Here is a 27894-nt window from a genome sequence, read left to right on the forward strand (position 1 = left end):
GGCGGCCGAGCATGGTGCTGGCCACCCACCACCACGTGTGCCGTGCCAGCCTCCATAGGTGCTCCCCGCACTTGCCCCAACAGTCTTCCAAGGCTATACGGGGGACCTTTGCCTTATATACGATTAAGATCATGGCCAAAGTCGTCGATGCCACTGCACCTCGTCAAAGCTTTGCGTCCTTGGCAAGATCCCAGCATCTGTTGCGCAGTAGACTCGCAGCAACCTCCAAAATCTGCCCCTGATAAGTCTCCTAACATCTGCATTTCGGCCGCCCCCCCCCTCCCCACCATGGCAGTCAGACTCGCGGTTGACCACCTTGACGTCCGTCTCGCGCACACACGTCATACCCGGCGCCATCTTTGTTTGCCTAACGTGGCGCGACGTTGACGAACCTCGCCTCGTATGCGCAGGAAGGTCGTGGGTTCGATGCCGGCCCTCACGCCTGTTTACTTGGAGTTTGCGTGTTCTCACCAAGGTCGTGTGGATTCTTATCTGGGTCCTCCACCGCCTTTTCACCTCAACATTTAGAAACGGGCCGTCCATGAATGACGTCACGCGATTTTAGACGATTTTTGACCCACATCCCCCCATCGTCACACGGCGTCACAAAAAGTCAGACCCCCCCTCAAATATGACGTCACAAAGATCTTGCCCCCCCCCCAAATAAAACATGCTTGAAATCGCTTAAAACTATTGTCATTGTAGTGCGTATTTAATGTGGCGCTGCACTCTGATGTTGTAGGAGAAAACGCTTATAAAAAGTATATTTAATTAAGTAGAACGTGTTGTTTATATTTATTTAAAGTTGCGCATTTTGATGTGATGTCATGTTTCTCACCCCCCCCCCCTCCGCGTCACACATCGTCATAAATGTCTGCCCCCCCCCCCCCCCCAGGTGCGTGACGTCATTTATAGACGGCCCCAAACGCGCGTTTAGAGTGTTTGGCTGCGAGAAATGTCCACGTGATAGACCGCTTCGTTGAGCTATCATACGTGGCCAAGTCGTTTCCGAAACAAAGCAATACAGCTCAGCGGGCCTTATATGTATATAGGCCTGTGCTAAATAGGCCAGCCGGCAGGGCTGCCTAAAGAGAGAACGATTGCCATGGACACAACGGGGACATGTCGCAGAGAACGCAGCCACTGGACCAAGTCCTTGGCTGCCTTTGGGAGGCCCCAATTAGTCAAAACATCCTGCCCTAACCACAAGCCCTTCATGTCTGAACGCCACCATGATCATTCCATAGCAATGCCACTGATTAGCCTAATTAATTATTGGCTGAAGTGACCGTTGGATGGAAGGGGTATAGCCTAGCGTTGGCGTGATTTTATAAGCGGGACAATTTGAGCTAACCATGCAAATGCAGGGCCCCCTTTTATCCGTCCACAGCTGGATGAGGTCCTTCTCCATGTCATGTTGGTCACGTGGGTGAGTTATTTGACCAGACGTCGCATACCCCTCCCAACCCCCACAAATATTTACGTGGAAATTCCACTTCCAGCCAAGGGTTACAGAGAGGGGACTCACACGGCCCCGCAACCATTTGAGAGGGGAAACCCCACTCTGACATTTTGTCGAAATGTGGGCACGTATATAATTAAATATACACATTGTGATAGATTGAGGACTTGATTCACTGGTAGAAAAGTATCCGATCTGAAATAATTCATACGCCAAAAGTCAAGCCCATCACTTGAGAATAAAGGGCTATTCTATTATTTGCACAAAGGAAAGCCAGTTTGGAATATCATCCCGCAGTTTCACTCAACCACCCACTCAATCAATAGCTCACTTGCCACGTCGTCTCTTAACTCAACCGCCTACTCAATCATTCACTCACTCATTTAAACACGACCCACACAACCATCCATTCATCTATGTACTCACTCATTGACTTACTTAACTGCCTGATCACAATCTCACAGGCTTACTAGGTCAACTACGCGTGTATGTATAACTTATTTCGCACCATACGTAGCCAACCTACCTTCCCACCCATTGGTCCAATCACCAATCCATCCACGCACCTACTTAACCACCCACTCATCCACTCACTCATACGTTCACTCACCTACCACGTCTACAACACACCCACCAACTCAACCATTCACCCAATCACTCACCCCATCGCTCACCCACACACCAAAACAATCATCCACCCACCCACTCAATAAATCACTCACTCACCCACCCACCTACCCAGCGCCCCATCTCCCCGTGCCGCTGCATCTCATCGCCCCCACGGACGAGAGCTCCGTGGGCCACAGGGTCACTGCCGGCTCAATCCGCTCACAGCGCCAGTGCCCAGATGCGCGCGGATATCCCGGTTGGCAGCCAATGTCGTCGCCGCTGGATGGACCAGCAACAACGCGTCTTTGTTTCATGATTTAAGAAAGTACGTACATTCATTAAATAACGGAAGACTGCAGTTACATGTAAGTGTGCGCCAATTTATGGACGTACAGACAATGCTGGACAGTCCATGGACAGATTAACGGCGTAAATCCGCACCTTTTAAACCCGCGCTCGTTGATTTATTCGCTGTTCCTCACTCGTCGAAAGTCAGTGACCCAGTGCCCCCACGTGAACGCAAAGAAATGTCAGCCATAAAACACGTCAGAAAGGTCACCTTTCCTATGGCCCCTGCCATAGGAACGTGGAATTTCCACCGCTGGCTCAGCGCTCATTTGTGCCAGAAATCATTCTGACTATAACGGATCGTGAAACAATGAAAACTAAATTGCACATTCTACATATTTACCTCTATTTTACACGTATAGGAAAATCATGTTCCATCGCCCCAACAACATGTGTTTTGCATTATCCGTGACTCTTTTTAAATCTGGACAATCCCTCCCCCACCATTACCCTCAGATAATCAAGAGTGGATTGTGTACATATACACAGAGAAGACAAAAATATCTATACATACAAAATTGACAGCTTCGTAGCTTAGACCTCAACCACGTTTTTTTTTTATTTGGCTTCAATCTCAACGGTCGGTACACGAATGTGCGTAAAAAATCACAGCAATTACACAACACGACATGGTGTGCCCGCGCGCCTGGGGAAAACATTTCACCGGGGGGGTGACCGAGCGTCAGCCGTCTGCTGCTGTTGCCGTGGAGGCGAGGCAGAGGTGGAGAAAGCCGAATTCGTTAATGATGATGATCAAGCCCAATTCGTTAATGATGATGATCAAGCCCAATTCGTTAATGTTGATGATCAAACCCAATTCTTTAATGATGATGATCAAGCCCAATTCGTTAATGATGCTGATCAAGCCCAATTCGTTAATGATGATGATCAAGCCCAATTCGTTAATGATGATCAAATCCAATTCGTTAATGATGATGATCAAACCCAATTCGTTAATGATGATGATCAAACCCAATTCGTTAATGATGATGATCAAGCCCAATTCGTTAATGATGATGATGAAGCCCAATTCGTTAATGATGATGAAGCCCAATTCGTTAATGATGATGCTCAAACCCAATTCCTTAATGATTATCGCACGCTGCTTTTCCGCCCCCCCCGGAAGTTTTTCGCGGTTGTGTTGTACGCGGCTCTCCGACGCGCGTTCGTGTTGCACCGCGTGTGGTTCGGAACGGTGTCCGACGTTTCGTTCCACGTGCTGCTGCTGCTGGGAGCTTCTTCAAGAATTGAACTGATTGTAAGTGGACACCCCCTCTTGCTGAACAGAGCTGAACTGAAGAAGCGCCTGGCACATGTAAGCGAAACGTCGGATATCGTGCTGAACAACACATAGCAGTGCATCCGAAAACACAGTTTTTTTTTACTTTCATCGTCTTCTTCCCCTCCCCCATCCCCACACAATTTATTCCAATCATGCTACCAGTGTCAAATCACAAGACAAAGGATCGACTTGGAATCTCACAGAGCAGTGTGCGACAGAGACTTGCCACAGAAGAATACATTTGACAGGACACCTGAAAATGCCTCCATCACCCATTGCACGGTTGGGCAGGCACACTTTCCTAGAACCCTCTCCTCTGGGATCCGTCATGTGTATGTATGCACGCAGAACTTATTTCACACCGTACGTAGCCAACTGTACTCATCGGAGATGCGGTGGGAAGGGCAAGAAACTAAACACAAAAAGCAACACGTGACGGTACACCATCATATTTAATTGAAGAGCTTGGATTTAGCTAGATAAAGTTTAAAAACACTTAATTTTTGTGTGCGTGCAAACATTGGTGACTGGGCCAAGACCACGAACCCGCCACATTTGTAAAAACGCGGTTTAATCACAGCAGGATTTTAACCCGGATCCAACCCGTGCCCTCAGTGGTGCCGGCTCTGCGCTCTTGACCTCCGGACGACCCGACACTTTAAAATGAAAAAAAATAATCTCAAAACGAGACGGCAACAACAACGGAGTCCACGCTCGCAGAGGCAAGCAAGGTGATTATCCTCGCACACAACCACACAACCATGATATCATGGTGTTGGCTTTCTATAAAATGTTGGGTTTTTTGGCGATGCACATATGCGGTGAAGTGTAAAGACAGCTGGATTAATGTTTTTTTGGGGTTGCCATGCAAACCGTTAACAACTTATCGGTGGGGCTTCAAACACGAGTCTTTGGTCATATTACCAAAGACCCATGTTATGTGACCAAAGGCCCATTTTCTCCCCCCCCCCCACTGCCGCCCCCTCCCCGTGTGAGTCGCTGCTCTTATTCGAGTCCAGCGGGTCCTCTTAAACGGATCATGTTTTCTCCATAATCAAATGGAAGCACACACTGAAACAAACGAGTGTGTTTTTTTTTTGTCCGTCTCCAAAGTTTTTATTCCACTAGCACTGTCGGCGCCACACCGCGCGGACATTTGGAACCATCGTGAAGCGCTGCGTCACCGCGCGTTCAGGAGGGCCAACGCCTCCGCCCTGGGTAGGGAGATATTGCAGAACCACTTCGGTTTTTTTTTCCCATTTATTTTACCAGGTAAGGCACACTGAGCTATGAAGCTTTTTTTTCAGAAGCAACCTGCCCATCACATATGATAGCTCAACGAAGTGGCTTATCATGTGGAAATGTAAAGCAGCAAAAATATTTGAAACACATGATGTTGGCTCTAAATGTGGGGGGGAAACTGGAGGACCCAGAGAAAAATCCACGCGACTGCGGGGAGAAGATGCATACTCCAAATATACAGCAGGCGTCAGGGTCGAGATCGAACCCACGACCTCCTGTATACTAGGCGAGGTAGTTAACATCTTGCCACTATTCGACTGATCTCTTATCCACATTCGTGGCACTAAACTATTTCACACATTGTCCTCCAGTGGAGACATTTTATCGCGCGGCAGCGATACCAATATTTTTTTTATCCTCGGAACTGGAATTCCTCCAATGTAAGTGAAAGGCCAATTGTAATGTGATGATATTTTTATGCAGTCATTATTGATTGAGCTGGGACCATGAATTCTCCAAAGTCTTGATGATAACACGACATAATCGTTGCTGGTGGCTGAAATCCAGATCTGTAATTGAGTTTAATTGTTCAAATGCTGTTTTTTACATTGACATATGTGTATTCGTTGTACAAGAAAACTGTGTATGATTTTGTCCTTATCAGTGAATTCACGAACCAAACTTTGTGTGCTTAATCAATGAAATTAAGTTAAATCTCTTTAATATTTAACGTGAAATTTTGTGTAAATAATAGCACTTGCTCGACGTCTTACGAGGCAAGTGTTTTGAACGCCATCTGCGTCTCTGCCGATTATAGATGAGATCATTTTTACGCCTTTCACAGTAAATTTGCTGGATAGGTCTACTTAATTTCTCCCTTGGCAATCATGAAAATTATAATGTTTACCATACCCCACGCAGCTATGTGGCAAATTCAGTTGTGCCAGAAATCACATTTGCACCCTGCCAACAACGATGCACTAAATCGACCATTAAAAACATTGCAATGTGGACGAAGATTTTGAGCCCAAGTGAGAAAAAAACGAAGCTGTAAATAATACCAATAACAAATGTTCATGTTTCGTTGCGAGCCGCAGAAAACTCAACCAAACCGTGGGAAGGGTAACATCGCGTATAACGTTGCAACGACAGGAAACTGCCACACGATGTTAAAGCGTGTTCATGGCGGTGGCATTGGGTCAGTGACACACAGTGGGGGGAGGGTGGGTGGTGGGGGGGCAAGCTCACCACTCGGGACCATACGGGAAAAACAATGTATGGCTTCCTTAGAAATCCCAAGGCAGCAATAACGAGACCCGTCGCACGCACGCAACTCTGGTCAAATAAATCACCGCTTCTCCTGCAAGCGCTATAATGTAAATACATATTGCCCCAAAGTGTGTGTATCTACCCTATTAATCTAGTGTGCAGCGCGGGTTTGCAGAAAGGTGATGACTCGGCAAGACATTCTTGAGTATATAAATAAGCACAGTACATCGCGTTTCAAAGACCATTCAAAGATTGGAAAAGGAAAAATATGCAGCCCTGCAATTGCTCGCTAGGCCCAATGCTGGCGGAAGGACCTCAACTATTAGATCTAAGAAGGTATTTTGGCATTCTCTTGCACACCAGGCAAATCGTCTTAGAAGAGGCGAAAATACCCACACTTGACCCCACCACACGTGACCAGCTGATTGACTTAACTGTGGTTGTACCCATGCATACTGCTGGAGGGATAGAGGTTTTGGGAAGGTGGGGGAGGGGGTGCTGGTGTGATTTAAAGACACTTGCACCGTTGTTTACGCTTGCCGTGCTGGGAGATCCAAAGCGGCGACATCCGGTCTGAATGCCCGGTGGGATGGCCATTACACCGCGGCAGCATTTACAAAAAAATACAATCAACATCAAAAATGATTGCGACTCTTCAGCATTAACTGTAACAATTGGACCAAGTACAAGAGTGCCCCCCCCCCCCATTTTCCATCACCACATACAGCGCGCCAACCTTTACCAGTGAAACCCACCGCCCCCCCTTCCGTTACCCCCCCCCCCACCACCACAACAAAGGGCATTCATTACATTGAGTGACAGCCAAAAGTGCATAATTCTTTCCGACAGACAGATACGACGCCTGTTGCCGAGCGGAGCTATTAAGATCGGAGAGCCCGCGGGGAGGGCTGGTGAAGTGCGTGTTACGACGGGAGGCCTTCGAGGCCACCATGCAATGGCTGTTGAGGCCAAAGCAGAGGCGAAGGCATTGAGAATTGGTTCTTCAGAGATGATCGCTTGATTGTTCTCGAGGAGATGCCGACAAGGGCTTGTGCCCTTCACGACCCTCCTCATTCTTGAGCGCGTGGAGTTTAAACTTTAATAGTGGACATAGCATCACAATTGATTGTACATGTGTACAAGGACAAAAGTATGAATTGTTAGTCCAAGTGCTGTTAGAGAGAAGCTTTTGAGGCTTGCACGGAACTTGCAGGCGTACAGGGGGGGCATCACCATGCCCATCTCTGACTGCCTTTGTCCCCCCATTGCTGATGGATGTCACCCATACCAGACCACTGTAGCGATCGGCTGAACATATTTTTTTGTATTCGGGGAAATTAAAGAACAGTTGTAGGCTTATTCATTTTGTAACCTAGAAATGCTTCACAATGGCCCGTATAAAGAGATGTATTTAATAAAATATATATTTGCTAACAGGGCACTGTTGTGTAAGAAGGAGTGCTGTGAAAAATAACATCTGCCAAACCGGCAGTGAAGCTTGACTGCCGATGAGACCGGGACGATATAAACCAGTGCAGATTTTGCCAATAATATGTTCTCGGCATTGTAGGAGGCACCGCAAACTTTTGCTTTAAAATACAAGGGAGGTGCGGTGTGTGGGGGGGGGGTCTTATAATCCAGAGAATATTGCAGAGACAATGGAGACTAAATTTCGATTTAAAGCTTTCGTGACTGCAGGGATTCATCTTCTTGGTTTTTTTCGGTAAAGTCACGTAGAATTGAAATAATAAAATAATAAAAATAAAACATAATAAAATACAATTCTCACGACGCAAGCAGCCGTCTTCAGGTGGAGAACAGGTCTGTCGAGGAGACAGAGTCTGAATGAATTCAGAAAATTATTTTATTATGTTTTATTTTTATTATTTTATTATTTCAATTCTACGTGACTTTACCGAAAGAACCAAGAAGACACTGGAGACTGCTGAATAAAATTATTGAATGAGTGAGCACGGCCGATATCTCCAACACATGCAACAAATCTGCGGTGGCCGCAAACGATTAAACAATTAGAGATGTTTAGTTCGTGAATGCTTTAATTGTAATGGGTTGCATTTAATGGGTGCTCGTTTGAAAGAAAGAGGTCAAGACGTGCGCATTTATAATTTGGCGAGTTTCACCGATGGCGGCAGTCAGGAAGGCAACAACATAAAAAAAATGTCCTCGTAAATTTTCAAGAAGAAAAAAATCCCATAAAATCCTGAGTCCCATTCTGCACGTGAACACCCCCTTTTTTAGCACGAGTAAAAGCTTGCAAGATTTTTTTTCACCTAAACATACACACACGCAGCGCTGGTACGAGTCCACCGGTGGGACCTAAACAAAACTGTTTTGTGGGTACATCCCATGACATCCGCTCTATAATGGACACACCGCATAACTGAACTCCATGGCGGTTGTGTGAAACAGTGACGTTAACGTCGGCAGCAAGTGAGATCTGACCCGCACTGACTCGTGTGGTGATAAGCGTGGTCAAACAAAAGCTCCACATGGCCGAAGGCTTTCATTCGGTATTGAACAAATGATTTGATGTTACTTCATGCACTGTAAAGAAGGGTCATTGCCCGAAACGTCAGATATTTCCCCCCAATTCCCCCCCCCCCAATTTTTTAAGGCCACAATGTTATTGACAATTGTGTTGAGTTTATTTTTTTTTACAACCATAGTAATCGCTTGAAATACACACACACACACAAAAAGACTGACAGCGATTAAAATGCATGCAATAATCATATGATAATTATGAGCTTTGGTAGATATTTTTTGAAGCATACGAGTTCGATTTGGTTTATCCTTAATTTTTTAAATCATTAATTCGGGTCGCTTGAAGTCTTTGAGGCCCTTAGATGTTGCTTAGTTGGCTTATACCTAATGCTCCCACCGCATACGCCCGCAAAAAGCATGCACAACAGTTAATACACTGCCCGCGGTACTGTTAGAACATGGGAAACCATACCGAGGTTATTTTAAGTCAACATTGGGGTTAAAATTAAATTTGAGAAAGCCAAGCTTTTCGCGCTGATCATGAAAGCATTGTGCCTGGGGTTTACGGTTATGATTGGTGGAGTTATTACTTAGTTGGCACGTGTCTTATGTTCACTTGTTACACAACATGAAGCAATTCTCTCGTGCCCAAGCCAACGTCTGAAAACCCGAGTCGCCTCAACTGGAAAACACAAAAATGTGCCGCTTCTTTTATTCAAGAGCCATCTGAGAAAATGTATTGCAGTACACACACCCCGTGCACACGCGCCTAAAGCCGCCATTCGCTACTAAGTGACGGTGACGTCACCACGGCGCCGGTGCCAGGCCAGGTGCACTTGTACGCAAAGACAAAAAACAAAGATCCCCCGTATAGCCTGAAAAGACTGTTGGGGCAAGTGCTGTTAGCGAGCACCTATGAAGGCCAGCACGGCACACGAGGGGGTGAGTGGCCAGCACCACGCCCAGCCACCTTTGTCTCCCGAGTGGCGATGTTTACACAGCGCAGCGGTTGCTCATCTGATGCTGAGTCGACCTAAGGGAGGCTCACGACCGGTTCAGATAATCGTCACCGGTGTAGGCCGTGAGCAGGAATCGAACTCGGGTCGCCGGCTTTGTAGCGAATCGCGCTAATCGCCACACGACCGTTCACACACACACACACTTTCCCATGCATGCCCACGCGCATTTGAGGACACTCGAAATACACACGCAGAGCTTGGCACGTGTACAGAGCAAATAGCAAGCTTTCCGCAACAGTTCACTCGTAGTTGCCTCCTGCCTGCATCCGATAGTTCGAGTTTATTTATGTCTGTTTCAATTCCACTTGGCGACCACGTTCGGAGCCGACCCACACACACACACAGGCGCGTTGCGTTTGTCCCGGGCGAGCATTGTGTGCAGGCAGAACAATTTGCTGCAGATTTTTTTTTGCAGCAGCATCATCAGTTACCCAGCCAGGTGTCTCGACAAGCGGCTCGCATTCTGGTTACGGGGGGGCGGGTTTGACTCAGCCCATCATCCGTGTGGTGGTTGCATAACATCAGTACTACTTTTGTGGAGAATAATAGTGGTCATCCTCTAGATAAGTGGTTCTTAAACCCTTTAACTGCAGCCTTGCACCTGTTTGGGTCTCAATCGTTAAAACATGGGAATGTTAATACATGTATAATGTTAATAAATACATAGGGTTTGATGAAACAAAGTAGTTGTACGTATGTGCCCGTGCTTAATTTATGTTTCGATCAATTACTTTCAAAAACAAATTGGCCATGTCTCGTACCCCAGGAAGGGCATCACGCACTCCCAGGGGATGCGTGCACCTCCAGGTTAAGAGCCACTGCTTTAGATGGATTCGTCCCCGCCGTAGGAATGAGGAATTTCCACCACTGTCCCTGGGCTGTAAACGGGGATGAGCACCGCCTCAATTGTTCATCTCAGCGGGGGATTACTTTTACTTGATGCTGCCAAAACCAGATTGAAAATTGTCAAAATTGTTATTTTATTGACTCTGGCAGTTATAACGAAAAACTGACGTTATACCTACACGATCTTACCCAAACAGAAATTATTCACGAATCATGTTCAGCTCGATTAAAATCCAACAAACAACCGTTGCGGGGCCTTTGTGGATATTTCCCAGGCACGCATTAAATAGGCCTTTTGAAGTCAATTGAGAAGTGGTTCTGTGAGATCTGCTTCCGCAGACCATGTGTTAACACAGGGGTGTATGCACTGCTCCAAAACGAAACTTCCCTCACCCCGTGACACGACACCGATAGCACAAATGGAATGCAACTTAGAAAACAAAGAGATATATATATATATAAATCTATCAAGATGAGCACGCTATTCCCTGAACAGGCAAGATTCAGCCGTACAAGCAACACCATTCACCGCCAAATACATCACCATCATAACACTCTCTAGCCATCGGAAAAAGTTGCAGCTATCGATAAATGACGAAGAACTTCATCTTCTTGGTTCTTTCGGTAAAGCCACGTAGAATGGAAATAATGAAGTAATAAAAATAAAGCATAATAAAATATGTTGAATTTTTATTATTTTATTATTTCCATTCTACGTGACTTTACCGAAAGAACCAAGAAGATGAATCCCTGCAGTCACGAAAGCTTTAAATCGAGACGAAGAACTTGCTGATAATTGAAAGGGTGAGTGGCTCTCAGATCTGGCGGCAGATGTTCGAGGATGGAAACTGCTTGGGGGGAGGGAGGGGGGAAGGGGTGGGGGGGGCACCAGCCCTCCCCACTCCCACCATCTAAACCTCCACGCGGTCTCAGGACCAAATATATTTTGCACGCATTATCGCCCGCGCGCACGCAAAACGCGCAAATGTCACACTCGACCCGAGATGCCTCGCTGATTCTCGATGCCAAACATATGTTTTTATTGCAGTGTGTGCAGTGGGGGTCCCACCACCCCCCTCCGGTGTGCATGTGGTTGTGCTAATGACAATAGCAGCGGAGACGCGGCGTTTGGGGGAGGCGGGGGGGTGGAAATGTCAAACTGCAAGGAGGAGGAGGCACATTGAAAACGTTCCTCTGAAAAGTTGGAGTCATGGGCACACGCACGCACGGACGCACACGCACGCACGGACAAATGCTTTTTATAAACACGCATTTACACACACACGACCCCCACCCACCCACTCACACACCCACACACAGCATCATTACATATGGCAAAAAGTCTCAACGGTTCCAAGTTCAAATAAACGCCGGGTGTTCTTGATATCCGACGCGGAAATTCTACATTCCTATGGCGGGGGGGGGGGGTCACTCGCCACTCGCTCCCATGGGTCAACCGCTGCAGTCTTTCGATACACAGAAGTGGTTCTCATGTTATCGACCCCTGGGGATGATGAGCCGATGCACGGTGTAATTTATGAAAAGCTGTGGGAACCTTCTGAACGTCGATTGCTTTTTAACAAGCGAAACCTTTGCGGTGTTGTTCTAAGCCGCCAACAGTTTCTCTAAGGTTAAACATGCCCATGTTGTTCATTTCATTTTTGCTATTCCCTTTGCAATACAATCCGGGTGTGGCGGAAAGCCGCTACGATCCAGGGATTTCAGTCGCATGGGTCGGTGGATCGTGCAGAGATTTTCTAAAACTCGCAAACGAACTTGACGGCAAAGGTGGCCAGGAGAGGGCGGTACGGGAGAGCAGTTCCAAGAGCTCGTCTTGAGGACCACGTTTGCGTTGTCTCTTCGTAGGTGTGGGCATTTTTGGTTTCCTATCACATGAAGTCAAACACTCGTCAACGATTATTGCACGTTACTCATTCGTGACATTGGCCAACTATCCGAAATCAGGACCCTTCTTAAAGAAAGAGTTCCTGAGACTAAGCGAGGCTCAGCTGAGTAAACAGATGGTATTATTATTAGTACAAATGCAGATCAAAATGTTACATTGTACCTACACAATCTAACCCAAAATGAACTAATTATGAATCATGGTATTTTTTATTAAATGGGGAGAAATAAAACCTAACAGCACATTGGAATGTCAACTCTGGAAAAACATGATTTTTTTATCGAGTATGAAACTCATACGGCCGCGTAAACAGGAAGGCATTCTCGAGTTAAAAGTGGACTAATGGAGATTAAAAAAACACTTGTGAATACACGACCAGCGGTGTAATGATGATGGTCATGATGATGATGGATCCGCCATCCCACTTCACATTTATTTTTCATTCAGCGAGTGCGTAATCGCCGTGCCATGGGTCCGCGTCCTTGGTGGCCACGTGTGGAACTTAATCGGTGGACAGTCAGCAGCAACAACACGCGACACTGTTTGTACGAGACCGCAGCTGCAGCGTGGGTTGTCATGAAGACCCCAGAGGGTGGATCTTGGCTGCATAGAGAGACATCACCCTGTTGACAACCTGTTCAGCAAGGTCCACACTATAATATAACAATAGGTTTTACCATTTCTTGTAATAAAACAGGTGTCAAGATGTTAAAACACCAAATAGAATCCTTATTCAATGACTCCTGTCTGCGTTAACCACATGCACACACAAAAATGCTCTGATAATATATGCCTTGTCTTTGAAACTGATTGGTCCACACCAGAAACAGCTTTGAAGGCCCACACAGACTGCGTGGCAGGGTGAAGCGAGGTGAATAGACCTGTAGGATCCTCGATAAGGAACTGGTGTTGGTGATGATTTTGGCCCTCCATTCCTGCCGCCAGCCGCTCTCTGCCAGGCAGTCGTGGCACTGCAGTGGGTGTTCGTGATGGCTTCACATAAACAGCAGCGGCGGCGGTGTTTAATCTGCACCGACTTCTAAGAGACACTTAAAAGGCCCCCACCATCCTCGCCTGGCTCTCCAGCTCCACCGACCTTGGCTCCCGGCGTCTCAGAGTTGCGGTCATTTAAAATATGGGAACTTTCTTGCCATTATTCAAATATAACAATAGGTTTAACCCTTTCTGGCAATAAAACAGGTGTCAAGGTGTTAAAACACCAAACTGAAACCTCTTGCAACGAATCATGTCTGCATTAACCACACGTATTTGTGGTGAACATGCAAACAGAAAGCATGCTCTGATATTATATGCATTGTCTTTGAAACTGGTTAATGCAGACAGGAATCCTTGAATAGGTAAAACCTATTGTTGTACGGTAATTGATGTCCGTAAAATATTGTGCGTCTTACAAATGGCATTATGATAAAAAAGAAAATACATGAGGATTCGCATGATGACGGATGTTTGAAAAATATTGAAATCTCGCCGTCAACCGATGCCTCCACCATGCAGTTACAACCAACCACTCATATGAAGGTTTTTTGTCTGCGTTGCAGGTGTTAGATCGTGCCACCATCTCAAAAAGAAACAAACTTGTAGTTTTGGGAGGGAATTCTTTCAATACCTGCTAATGTATGGCTTTCCATCGTACAAGTTTTGCGAGCACTACTAATGGTGCACACGTGGTCAACATCTTTCGATAAATCAATGGTTAGCGTGGTACGGTTTTTAAATTATAGAATTCCCCCTCCCCACCCCGGAACAGAATATTTTGCAATTTATTTAGAAATTGTCCATGGGGCATTTTGCGCCAGCTGCACACATTTAACACACACACGTGCAGCAATAGAGCATGTTTACGGCATATTTTAATTCGCAATGGAAGACCAAATTATTATTATTCCAATAATTTTTGTAACGGTGCCAAACATCCAAATTAAATCTAGGGCTGGGGAGCCTCACTTGAACGTCAGAGTGAGGGCTGAACTTGAACCTTCGCCCTATCCAGGTGCTAAGCACTCACCAACACCAATGGCCTTAATTCTCCTCCAGGAAAGCCTCACGGAATCTCTGGGCCGTTTTTTTTCTTTTCTTGCAATGTAATGTAATGTTTGGCTAACGTCAATATTCAGAGTTTGGTATTGTGGGATAAAACCAGAGAACCAGGAGAAATCCATTATGCATATGAGGTGGTGACATTCGGCACTGCCATCTCCTGGCCACCTCACAGGCCTCTATGCCTGTGAGACCTGGCAAGCCATTTTGGTGACCCATCCAACTATTAGGCGGGCTCAAAGCCTGCTTAGCTTTTGGAGATCCAGCGAGATCAGACACATTTAGGGCAATCTGGTCATCTGCCAATTGCATTGTGGAAGTTAAGTGTTCAAAATTGCAAACACATTATAATAATCTCTTCAATGTGCATGTACACACACACTAGTTAGATATGTACACAGTGTTCTGCTGTGATCACTGGGAGACCATACTGTAAGTGGCAGCGCATGCACTCCGCTGGTCTATTCCCATGTTAATTATTGAAGTGCTTGAACATTTATGAATTAATTGGCCATATGAGAGATAATTTGCAGCAAGCAATGATGGTGGTCTTAACTAGGTCTCCACATACCCCCTTTATGAAATATGAAACGCTGATGGCCGAGGATCACCCGAAATGCACCCTTATCATAATCATTAAAATATCACGGGCAAAGCAGGATTCACTGTAGTTCGTGGACGGATGACCACCAGGGCTTGCCCGATGTTTTAGGTGCTGCAATGCGAAGGGGCAATGGAATGGGCGTGCGTGTCACCACCTCGTGCGTGTAGTGGCTTTTCCTTTGGGTTCTCCGGTTCGACACCTCCGCGAAGCCAAACGCCCCTTTTAATGATATTGGCCAAATATACCAATGACGCAGAATCTTCCACCCGTTCTCCCCGCCAAAAAAAAAAAACCTCCGAGACTCTTCATCGATACCCTCCTGGGTCAACAATTGATACAATTGGCAGGAGCTGGAGCAGTACAGATCAGCTTTTGAACAACGGAGTCAAGAACCTCTCCCCAGGCTTCACTCAGACCCAAGGTGATTACCCCTTTTGGATATTAGCCAATGGTAGCTTTAACTTTCCGGGAGTTGAACGTGACCACTTTTGAAATGTCCAGTCCCGTTCTGGTCTGGCGTTGGCGGCGCACAACCCATTTGTGTGCAGCAGAATTAAAAAGTTCCTCGGGATGGTGGTGGAAGGGGGTCTGGGGTGGGGGGGGAGTTGGGGGGGGGGGGCACTGCCACGGGTGTGGCCTAGGAGTTACGCTACGTGGACTTGTGCCACACCCCTACGGTCGCGTCTTAAGTTATTGCGACTGAACTGCCTGATAACACGTGGCCTTCAAACTTTGACAAAATGACTATAATTGGGTAGAAAAAAAAGAAACACGTGGCAACACCGCCCCCGACTTGGCATAATACGGCGCGCCCATCTGAGAAAAGGTATTTTTTCCTGGTAAGCATCAATTAAATTACAATGTTCAGCCTCTCAAGGTGGAGGGTGGGGGGAGCATTGGCCCCATCACTTCACTCTTGGATCGGCCACTGATTTAATTGCTCTGTGCTCTAAGAACGGTGTAAATACCAAAATGTTACTCATTGTTTATCATTATGCACGTATGCATCACACAATTCACCAGGCTGCTGTGGTTAAAACAAAGGAATCACGATGCGAACATTGCCGGTTAGAATTTGGGTCAGGGTCAACTCAACCGCTTACATTTTCCAAGATGGATAAAATCAGTACAATTCGAAGAACATATAAAACGGTTGCGGCTTTTGGCTTCGCCCATCGGAATTGAGATGTGGAATTTACAACACTGGTTTAGGGCAGAAAATTGTCAACTGAAGTCCTAGATGTGGATGATGGTGATCAGAAAACATGTAAAGAAAGGTCCTGAAAAGGATAAGGCCGCTGTGTAACCGCCGAGCGATCTGGCAAAACGAAAGGAAGAGATGGCGACTTGTGGTGACATCACCATTGACATTGCCCTATCATCATCTTCTCAAAAATTATCTTGAATTGAGTACATCAATAACAGCAACTGCCATTCGCCACTAAGTGGTGGTGACGTAACCACGGCGCTTGTGCCAGCCTAAGTGCACTTTAAGGCCACGTGAAGTGTCAAACGCCCGCTTGCAGGAGGTCACGGGACAGACCGGGGTGTCAAGGGTTCACTGTCTGAGATGACTGGCCGATCCACTATCTATGCTGCCTACTGTGCCAACTTGCTGTGTTCTAGCCCCCCGGCGCTCCGCTTATTATTGTGAGCATCCCTCCTCTAACCTCCGTTGTTGCTGGAGGGCGAGCATCCTCCACAGAGGCCGATCTTGACACCGCTGGTAGCGGTCATCGGCAAGTCCACTCAGCTCCACTTCCTCTTGTACCACATCACTCCATCTCTTCTCTAGCCCGTGCCACGCCCTTTTAGCCCCCTCTATCCGGCCGAACAAAAGCTGCTTAGGCATGTGGTGTCTGGGCATGGAGGCTACTTGACTCAGCCATCAACACACACACACACACGTGCAACTTGTGCATGCAAATACAACGGCCAGCGGATGATGCCCTGGACAGCTGAGCAGCGTGGGGGGGGGGGCAGGCGAGGACTGGAGTTTGAGTACTAAACCAGCCGAAAGAGAAGTAACATGTACGCGATTTCCCAAGCCAAGAATATTGTCCGGGAACATTTTTGCACGTGCGTACACACGCCGTGCTGTAGAATCGCTTGCGCTGGCCCTGGGCGCGTCTCTCAGCGCGAGCCAAGGACACACGTACAGGTGGGAGTTTTGCGCGGCATGTTGGCTCATTGCCTTGCGTGCAATCCCAAGGAAGGTCCAAGAGGCTTAAGTCAATCTGGCTTTACTCATTCATGAAATGGACCCCTAAACTAACGGAGCTGCCGGTTACCTCCGAGCCTAATTGTCATTTAGTCCAGGCGAGTGAGGATTTATCGGGGCAACTTTTTTGTGTCATGGCAAGGAGGTCGAAGCAATTGACTTTGCCGGATTTCGGTATTTGGACACATATAATACCGAGCTTAGGAATTATGTTAAAATATATATTCCTGAGTATCAGCAATCCACCCTTTGGCAATGCGTTGCAGTCGTTACCACCTTTCCCCCCTACTTTTTTAATCATGTGACTCACTTGAGTGCGAGTGTGTGAATAAACGATTTATGTATGCGATACAAATGATATGAAACTTGACCATGTTTTAAACAGGATACACACCACACGTTGATAATTTTGAAGTTGCAACTGGCACCGAGTTTTCCTGCTTACATTAAGCTAAGCATACTTGAGCCTAGTTAGGACCTGGATGGGTAACTCCGAGATCCGACCTGGTGTTGTTGGCATTGGGATGCGAGGTCGGGACTTGTGGTGGGTTTTCTCTGCGCACTTTTTCTCCCACATGAAGCCAAACACACATTCATGGAACTCGGTCAATAATTCCAACGCAAAGAGCCACCTGAAATTGCATTTTGAGACTCATCAATTCATAATTGCCTCTTAATTTGTTTAGAAATGTTTTAACGCACCATTAAGGCACACTTGTTTAAGGTGTTTGTGTGAAGGTGGGGAGCTCTGATTGCCCCTGGAAATATTAAAATATTCACCATGCCTCCATTCTGCATTGTCAAAATCACAAAGGTAAAAAAGTTAACCCGTAAAAACAAAGTTTTTCACTATAAATCCTTTATATGCGTGGCTGCTAGAGTCCTCTCGTCCTCTGGCTTGAGATGGCTGCCACCTATGGGTCAGATGATTGCCTGCCACCATTAAGCAATTGGTAATAAAATATTGTAATTTTTTTCCTAAAAAGTGCAAAAATTTGGAAAAAAAATTTCACGAAAAGAAATTGTCACGCACAACGAGTCTGTGTGCAAAATGTCAGCTCGATTGGATCACGGGAAGTGGGTTAAAAAACGACCGAAAGATTTGCACGGTCGTAAGCGCGCACGCAAGCAAGCAAGTGAACTTAATATAAAGGATTTAAAAAAAGGGTACGAGGGCAATAGAAACATGCCGTTGGGTTGCCAGAATTGCTCTTTGAGATTTATAGCGTGACTTAAAACACGCGACGAGAAAATGTATTTTTTTTCCAAAGCAGCAATCTGACTTAAAAAAAAATCCGTAATAAAAGTAAAATATGTTAAATATTTAAAGTGCATGGAAAAGTAATATGAATCTCATCGCCATTTAAAAAAGCCGTTACAATTTAGCAGCTTTGACGATAATTATTTATTGATTTCATTTTCACTGGAGTTGGTGGTGCTGTGGCCAGTGCACGGTGCTGTGATCTCGGCAAACCTGAGTTTGAGTCCCAGTCAGTGAAAAATCAGTGACAAGTGACATCTGAACCGGTCCTGAAACTCTCCGCTTTAACAACCCGTATTGATCAGCATGGTGAAGTTGTCTTCCAACAGCAGATTGACGAATCGCTCTACATTATTATTATGAGGATCATCATTCATATTTTGCTTTGTGCATTAAGATTCACAAGTTCACCACATTTTTCCTTCTCGGCTGGAATAAATGTCAAACGTGGGCACTTTGCCGTCTGTCACGACCAACCACCAACAGCAAAAAACACCAAATATTTTAAATCGAATTCAAGATATATATCGTAAACACCGTCAACAGCAGAAGAGATGCAATTACAGTGTTCAGAGAGTTGCTGCTGGACAGGATCAACATGGCAGTGTTCTCAAGATTGAACCACCTCTACGGGGAAGGGTTTAACACATCTGTTAGAGCTTTTAACAGACTACGAGACAAGAAGGCTCACATGATCGAGCTGCTGTATCGGTGCCACCTGATGAAGGTCGCTTGTGTTGCGATCGAAACGTCGTGATTTTTTCCCAACAGTGGGGAAGTTGCAGGCCGACAACAACAAACATCTTGATACACTCAAACCAACTTGGCCAGGGATAAAAAATTAATAATATATCCGCTCAAGTATTTCATCAAAGGCTATCGAAGGGTCATGTATTTGTCGAACTATCCGAGTCAATTCCCGCACCCTGTTCTTCCATCGACTCGCTGCCAAGCTCGCCGTGACAAATCGCTCGCGAAAGCCCGTGAGCGGCCTCGACCATCCAACCCCGGCACGTGCGCGCTGCTTAGCCGCAAGACTCCGCCGCTCGGCAGCGTTGCTGTTCACCGAGCCGCGTGGCTTCCATTGCCTTGTTGACGTCTCAGCCAGTGATCACCTGTGACCCGACACTGCCGCGAAGCAACCCTGACAGTTGCTCAGCTCTGCTCTGAATTAGGGGTCATCTTGGGGGTGGGTTTGGGGGGGGAGGGTGAGGTTTCGCCCAAGAAACATTAAAAAATACTCAAATCGCGTTGGGGAGCCAAAGTTCGACGCGTTTACAGCGCAGTGACGTGCTGAGAGAAAAAACGCAAATATTTAAAAAAAAATAATTTTCCTTTCTGTAAGGCAAAGTGGGGAGGGGTGGCCCCATTCCAGAGGTCCCTGGCTGCACTTTCCAGCTAGATTTTTTTTTTACACAGCTATTATACGTCTTCACATTGCTATGCAACGACAATTCACTTATCGGTTAAACACATCTGTAGTTTTTGCAGGCCATTACAGTCTTAACTGAGAAATACCACACGGAGTGTGTAACGAGGGTGAGATTTAGGGCAAATGCAAACAGTATTATTTTACACTGGTATAATGAGGACCTATTGCACCCGTTACCCAAGCGTGGCGACGTGGTTGAGCAGCAGAGGACAGTTCATAAAAACAAATCTCTTGTTTGTACTGCTCTTCCATGTCCCCACGTCAATGCTCCCAGGCTTCACCAACCCACATTGATCAGGGTGGCGGAGTATGGCACAACAACTGCTCCTCAAGACTTGCATGGCGTGGGGAGGCCCATGTACATTTATTCACAATAGCCACTCCCCTGAGCCCCCTCCCCCATCTTGAGCACCGCTCCACAAACCATCCGTCTACCCTCCAAGCAGACATATGGCCCCACAGAATAGGGATAGGCGCTTCTACAATATTCGTAATTATTGGAAGAATAACCCAAATTCCAATCATGGCCGGACAGCCAGCCCGAGGCGACGATACATAATTAGTAATAAAGTGGTGGGGGCATTGCCAATAGCACGCTGGCAGTCTGAAACACATGTCAGCCCCAAAGTGGCAGAACGCTCTTGGCAAGGAGATTAATTAGTGTTAAAGTGATGGGTGTATTGACAATAATATGGGTTTTATGTGTATTTTTTATTGTTTCAATTAACAGTGCCCTTTTGTTTAGGACACAATTATTGGTTATATAATCCAGATTTCAGCTAGTAATTAAATGGCGGAATTGTCAATCATATGGATTTTATTCTTCAAATTAACGCGGTGCCCTTTTTTCAGCAGAGAAGTAAAGAGGTCCTATGCCAATGATAGAAAGATAAAGTCTTGTGTTCAGTTTGTCGAATTTTTGTTTCAAAATGATGATGATGGAAAAAAAAACACTTGGGGTTTTAAATCTTTGATGGATTTGCAAAAGGATTTCCTCGTACGAATGGCACGCAAGCAGCACGGGAAATGTAGTTCTCTTACTGAGAGAATAAAAAAACAGGGTTCCCAAAGATAAAATTCTTCCACGAATCTATCATCCAAGTTTACCACCACGGCAGTTGTCGTGAGGAAGAAAGAGCCAATGCCTTACGCGTCTTTTTTCTTTTAGACACGGTTTCTAGCGTTACACAGCTTCAAATCGCTCGTAACACTTCAAGCAATAGGTTTATGGATATTCGGCCAAACATTATCGACTGTAAAACCCAACACAGCCCCATTTGACGAAACGACGCTTCTCAAAAGCAAAGTTTTACGAGTGTCTATATTTTTTTTGAAACACGACCAAGCCCTGTAAACCTGCCCTATCTGAAGAAAAAAAAATCACATGACGTCTACTTCAAATATAGAAGAAGACGTCATGTGATTTACGCCACTTAGGCAGCTGACTGATGAAATTACACGCATCTTCCCTTTCGGCGACGCAAGCCGTGCTAAAAAAACTTACATGTGCCTGTACAGCCCTTTTGACAGTTCACTGATGAATGGGGCCTCCCACACACTGTTCAGGGGGTCACGGGGCTTACATGACCATACTTTACCATGCCCGTCAGTGCGGGCTGTTGACGGCAGCCAGAGGCAAAGACGTGGAAGCGTATTCTTTGGATTTTTCGGTAAAGCCACGTAGATAGAAAAATATGGGAGCGTCTTGCAGCACAACAATAGATTTTGCTGCAGTGCCCTGTATCTCAGCAGCAGCCCACACCACCTCCTCTTTTATGCACGGTGCTCAACCTTCAAAGTACTTTCCAGGCTCACCCCTGCTTGGCCTCAGAGATGGGTCTGCATTCGCTGTGAATTGGGTTATTAGCAGAAATAACATTACGCACACCATTGGAAGTAAAAATGCTGGACAGATAGGATCGAACCTTTGTCACGCAAACTGTTGCCGTTTCAAAGCTTATTTGGTTCGTGTCACAACAACGGGTGATCTTTAAAACAACAAACGTCAATCGTCCCACATTATGGCAGCGAGTAATGCGTCCTCGGGCGAAGTCACAAAAGTCACGCACGGGACCAAAGCATGATATTTTATTTTGATCGCCGCTATCGGCATCACGTCATGAGACGAGAAAAATCCATTTGGAAATCTCGCAGATAAATGCAAACCCTTGCGTGATGAAAACAAAAAAAACCGGCCCATTGAAGCAGATATCACGGAACTACATCTGAGATCCCTTCAAGTGACCAGTGGTCCACACGGTAGAGGGCAGCACTTGCCCATCCGCTCTGCCACATCAGAATAATGTCCATCAAAACCGATTTTTTTTCTTTCTCAGAGTTGGCATTTAGCCAAATGAAGGGCACAACCAAATTTACTGGAAATGTTTTGGTTGTTGTTGTGCAGTCCATGTTTCTTGCCAGGCTGAGAATATCAACTCGCTATACTTGATAACCTGGTTCAGCAGCAGGCGGCTGCCTGGATTGGAATTCAGGTTATCGGCTGTACCAGCTGATCGCTATGACATCTGCGAGCCACGTGGCCGCATCGATTTTTATTTTTTTTAATGGCCAAGCCAAGGGGTCGTAATGGCGAGGGAGTTTCCTTTCAATTCTGGGGCTAATCTCAAGAGATGGTGCGATAGGTCAACAATGGACACACACGTGGCAGCATACTTTAGCCTTGTCCGTTTTTGCTGCACCTGATGAGCACATACCAAGAAGATGCGATGATAGCCATAACCTTGCAAAAGAGTAATAAATACCAGGGCAAAGACCCCATCACTCCCGTGGTGTTTGCACGACAGACCTAACTCTACTTGTCCCAACGGCCAATAAACTCGAGGCGAGGCGGGGGGGTCTACGCCGTTATGTATCAGACCTCACGGATCACCCAAAAAGGATGTCACTCAAAGCAGAATAAAATACTCCATCAAAGTTATTTCATGGGACATCCCACCTCACTTGGACACCCCCTTTTGGCGATCATATTGCTCGTGATCATAACGCGTGTTCCACTGAGCAGAGATTCAGGATCAAGATGACATCTTGGCCGGAGCCGTTGATGCGACCACACCACCTAGCCAACACCAACAAGGTCCAGCAGTTGACACACGACCTCCACGACGTGTCCCAACATCTGCTCTGGTCGCGGGATTCGTGGAGACCAACTTCAATGCCTGTCTTAATTTTGGAGCTTTCGTGACTGCAGGAATTATTCTTTGGTTCTTTCGGTAAAGGCCACCCCACAGAGACGATCACCCCTCTCTGTACCTGTGTTGCTCTCTCTATGTATCTTGGTGATATCTGTCTGCTTATATGTCTGTCTATAGTTTTCTGGTTAAATTTTATGTCGCTATTTCATTATACCTGATGATGATTGCTTGTGTTGCAATCGAAACGTCGTATGCTATTATTCAATGCCTGTGTCTCGGCAAAACGGCCCTCCGCCATCCTGCACAGCTTCTTTGGCACGACAAAGACCGCACTCACCGCTCAAGTTCTCTTCCGGACTTCCGCACTGCTCATGCTCTCTTGCCGCGACATTCCGAGCGTCCGTTTCGGACACCTGTGCTGAAATTTCAACAACTGAAATTTCAGGCTGCTCAGTTTGAGTCAAACATGTCTCCTAGCCACACAGCGATACAGAAAACACTGCTGCCTCCAAAAAACATTTTCCGCACATTCAGAATGACATCGCTTCTCTTCCCTAAAGTGGGTTACACCCAGTCCACATGTAACTTTGGGCCAACTTTGGCATGTGTTTGAAACCACGGCCCAACGTTCCATGTTTCCTGGGCATAGCCAATACAACGCTTGCTTTGCCAGTTACACCTTAGCGTTGAGTTCCATTTGGTTTCGTGCCAATTTGGGTTCAGGCCGCTGGGGAGAGGAGTCAAAGTAACCACACTCAATACCACAAGCGTGGGACACTCTGCCTGCACCTGCTATCACGGCGGGGAACAAGACAATCACGTAAAGTAACACTCGTCTCGTCAACATTGAAGCGAACTGCTGAAGTAAATAATAATAATGAGAAAATAAATCATGTCAAATTGAATTTTATTTAGAGCTTTCGTGACTGCAGGGATTCATTTTCTTGGTTCTTTCGGTAAAGTCACGTAGAAGGGAAATAAGAAAATATGGAAAAATATTTTTATTATTTCATTATTTCCCTTCTATTTTTATTATTTCACTTCTACGTGACTTTACCGAAAGAACCAAGAATATAATGTCAAATTGATTTGAAGCTTTCGTGACTGCAGGAATCCATACTCTGTGGTTCTTTTGGAAAAGTCACGTAGGTATAAAAAAGAATAGATCACGACGTTTCGATCGCCACACAAGCAATCGTCTTCAGGTGGGAGAGATAGAGGCGATTGCTTGCGTTGCGATCGAAACGCCGTGATCTATTATTTTTTCTACCTACGTGACTTTACCGAAAGAACCAAAGAGTAATATCAACTTGTGACACACGCAGTTGTCCCTCAATCTCGCAGACAGACGATGTGACGCAGAGGAGCAAGGAACTACAGACAAGCAGATATGCAGCAGCCAAGGAGGTGAGCTGGTGCCAACAATTTCCCAAGCTCTGTGATTTTCAAGATATAAATACTCTTTCAGGCAATCTAGCTTTGAAGTCTTCAGCAAAAAAAATTCTTGCTGTGGTTTTCCCAGCTGATGATGATTGCTTGTGTTGCAATCGAAACGTCGTGATTTAATTTATTTTATTTTATACCTATGTGACTTTACCGAAAGAACCAAAGAGTATACTCTTTCAGGCAATTAACGAGTGTCGAAACAGGTCGCAAAAATGCAGCCACGGTTGAGTTCATTCTGCAGGCAGCATCTTGTGCATTGAAACTTCACAAATATGTCACCCGAGCCAGTTGTAATGTGGCAGGAGTGGTAGGGTTGTCAGTACACGCGGCGTCCCGAGTTCAATTGCCAGTCACGGCTAACATCAGTGGCGAGGGACATCTGAACTGACCCACAGTGGCCAGCAGCACACGGAAACGATCAAACAACCCCCATGACAGACAAGGCATGGGCTGACCTTTATCCAGGGGTGGATTAACAAACAACCATTAAGTCTGAATTGTATTTATTACACCCATTTGTAAAATTGTCGGGAAATAATTGAACCCACGTTTTGCAACGGCTGACACACGAGGTCTAAACATGACGTCAGGTGCCACACGGCTATTAAAACTAAACTACTTTATTTTTTATTTTATTTTACCAGTTAAGGCCCACTAAGCTCTGTAGCTCTTTTTCAGAAGCGACCTGGACACAAATGATAGCTCAACGAAGCGGCTTATCAAGTGGACATTTATGTCGGGCCAAATGATCTGAACGTGCGTTTCTAATTGTGGAGCGCAAAAAAAAAACGGGAGGACCCGGAGCAAGATCCACACGACCACGAGGAAGAACATCCAAACTCTAAATATACAGCAGCAGGCGTCAGGGTCGGAATCGAACCCACGACCTCCTGCATACCAGGCGAGGGAGTTAACATCTCCTAGCCACCGTGATGATGATGAGAGAGAGAGACTCGCAAACTCCAAATATACAGCAGCAGGCGTCAGGGTCGAGAATCGAACCCACGACCTCCTGCATACCAGGCGAGGGAGTTAACATCTCGCCACCAGCTACAGTCAAATGACCGCGTTCAACTGCTGGATAAGCATCCGCAACCCACGGGGAGAGGCACGCTAAGGTCACGACCCCGGTGTCCCCACACCGCACGCCCCGGCGAGTGACTCTTCTAGGGTTACGTCAGGCGGTGTCCCTACATGGGGTGCTTGTGCGGACAGCGCAGAATATAGGCTCCCGCTCAGGTCAGGTTATTCCTGGATAAACACAGACATTTATGACGCCCAATAATAGGTGAGGGGCGTGCGCCGACCTCGAGCAAGAGCGGCGGGGTGGGGGGGGAGAAACATGTCATGTCCAGGCAGATAAAGCCATCAAATGAGAAGGTGCGGAGGAACAGCGACTTTCAAGTCAAATAAATGTGCGACGATATTTACGGCAGGATGGGAACTATATAAAAGAGTGCGCTGTGTTTTGTTTTAAGTTCGTCGAACGTTCGTCTACCGCAGAACGACACAATTATGAAATCTCCGCTGGCCATCGCTGCACAAGCGCGAATCACAAAAACGCAACACATCCGTTCATAGCAGTGGCTTAAAAATATGAGCAAAAAAGAAGATTACAAACACACACTGGGCAACGTTTCGGGCAACGGCCCCTCATCCGTGGCATTGAACAGGTTTCTGGACTCACGTTTGTCGCGACCAGGTGTGTGGGGTTGGGGTGGGGGTGGTGGGGTTCCGAGTCCACGGTCAGCGATCTTCTCCGGCAGGCGCAGAGAGGCTCGGTGACGGACGGACAGGCGTGAGTGTTGCACCCGATGGTGCACGCGAGTGCGATCCACTTTGCTCCCTCCCGCTCCGAGGGACAGAAGCGGATGCAGGCAGGGCGCCGCGGAAATTCAAGTTTTGTCGACCGCTGAAAAAAAGGGGGGAGTAGCGGGAGTGAGGGGGGGGGGGTTAAGAGCGCGTTGCGCTGGAGTGAAACGAGACACCGCTGATGTCACGGTCAGCTCAACGTGTGGGTTCGTGACGTAGAATACATCGCGAATATTAATCAAATTGCCGTAAAAAAACCTTGGCTGGGATTAAACAGACCCTCGAGTGCAAAACTGTGCTATGAGAAGGCACAATCAATCTCTCTTGCACCCATTTCCGCCTGCCGTGGTATTTCAACGAATGCAATGGGCTCAACTTCTTCTTGGTTCTTTCGGTAAAGTCACGTAGAATGGAAATAATAAAATAATAAAAATAAAACATTATAAAATAATAAAAATAAAACATAATAAAATAATAAAAATAAAACATAATAAAATAATAAAAATAAAACATAATAAAAAATTCTCACGACGTTAAATCGAAATTCAATGCGCTCAAGTTTAACGAAAGTCACCGGCTCAATCCGCTTGCGTCTTTCTTGCCCAGCGAGTTCCTCTTCCTTCGCCAACAAAGTCGTGTTCGTCCAGGCATTGTTACGTTTCGCCGTCAGCCATGTTCCATCCACTGCTCGATGAACGCCACCCATAATCCGTCTCGCTTCACAACCTCACTGCTCAATCACCACGGCTGCCAGGCGCCCATCGGGATGGCGTTCCCTCAATTGGCTGCGATTGTCATCACTTTTACCCACTGGCTATCATGGGAACGGCAACCGTGGTAATAGCAACAGAAGAGTGACAGGGAGGTGACCGACCACCAGTGAGTGGAGTGAAGACAATTAGCAGCAGAGCAACAGATGTCTTAATTAGCTGAACGTCGCAGTTCTACTTGCAACCATGCATTCGTTGTTATTTGTCTGCTAAATCATACGAATATGCTGCTGCATTTCAAATGTTTTAATTAGGTTCTTGCCATAAATTTATCCTTTTAAGGGAATTCAATTAATTTGCGACGTACCATAATTCACTCGAATATATATTTTTTATAAAACAATACGGATTTACATATCGCCAATGATTCGTGCCATATGTACATTGTGTTTATATTCTTGGTTCTTTCGGTAAAGTCACGTAGAAGGGAAATAATAAAATAATATAAATATAAATAATATAAATAATAAAAACTTTCAGAATTTGTTTTGTTTTATATTTATATTATTATTTTATTTCCCTTCTACGTGACTTTACCGAAAGAACCAAGAATATGAATCCCTACAGTCACGAAAGCTTTAACTCAACATTTTACATTGTGTTTGTTATTAAAAGATGGTTGCAGCTTGTTACGATAAAAGTAACGGGCA

The 27894-nt window shown here is 46.0% G+C and overlaps 1 protein-coding gene across 1 annotated transcript in view; it reads right to left on the reverse strand.

The window, feature by feature from the left end:
• The window catches only part of LOC133354733 (tenascin-like), a 165270-nt gene extending 138733 nt beyond the window's left edge, over positions 1-26537 (reverse strand). The window contains exon 1 of the mRNA XM_061571798.1: positions 26350-26537. The gene's annotated coding sequence lies outside the window, so the exon portion shown is untranslated. The remainder of the gene's footprint in view (positions 1-26349) is intronic.
• Between the last annotated feature and the right edge of the window lie 1357 nt (positions 26538-27894).

Source organism: Lethenteron reissneri, chromosome 48 (genome assembly GCF_015708825.2).
Source record: "Lethenteron reissneri isolate LAM-NWPU_2019-01 chromosome 48, ASM1570882v1, whole genome shotgun sequence".
NCBI lineage: Eukaryota > Metazoa > Chordata > Hyperoartia > Petromyzontiformes > Petromyzontidae > Lethenteron > Lethenteron reissneri.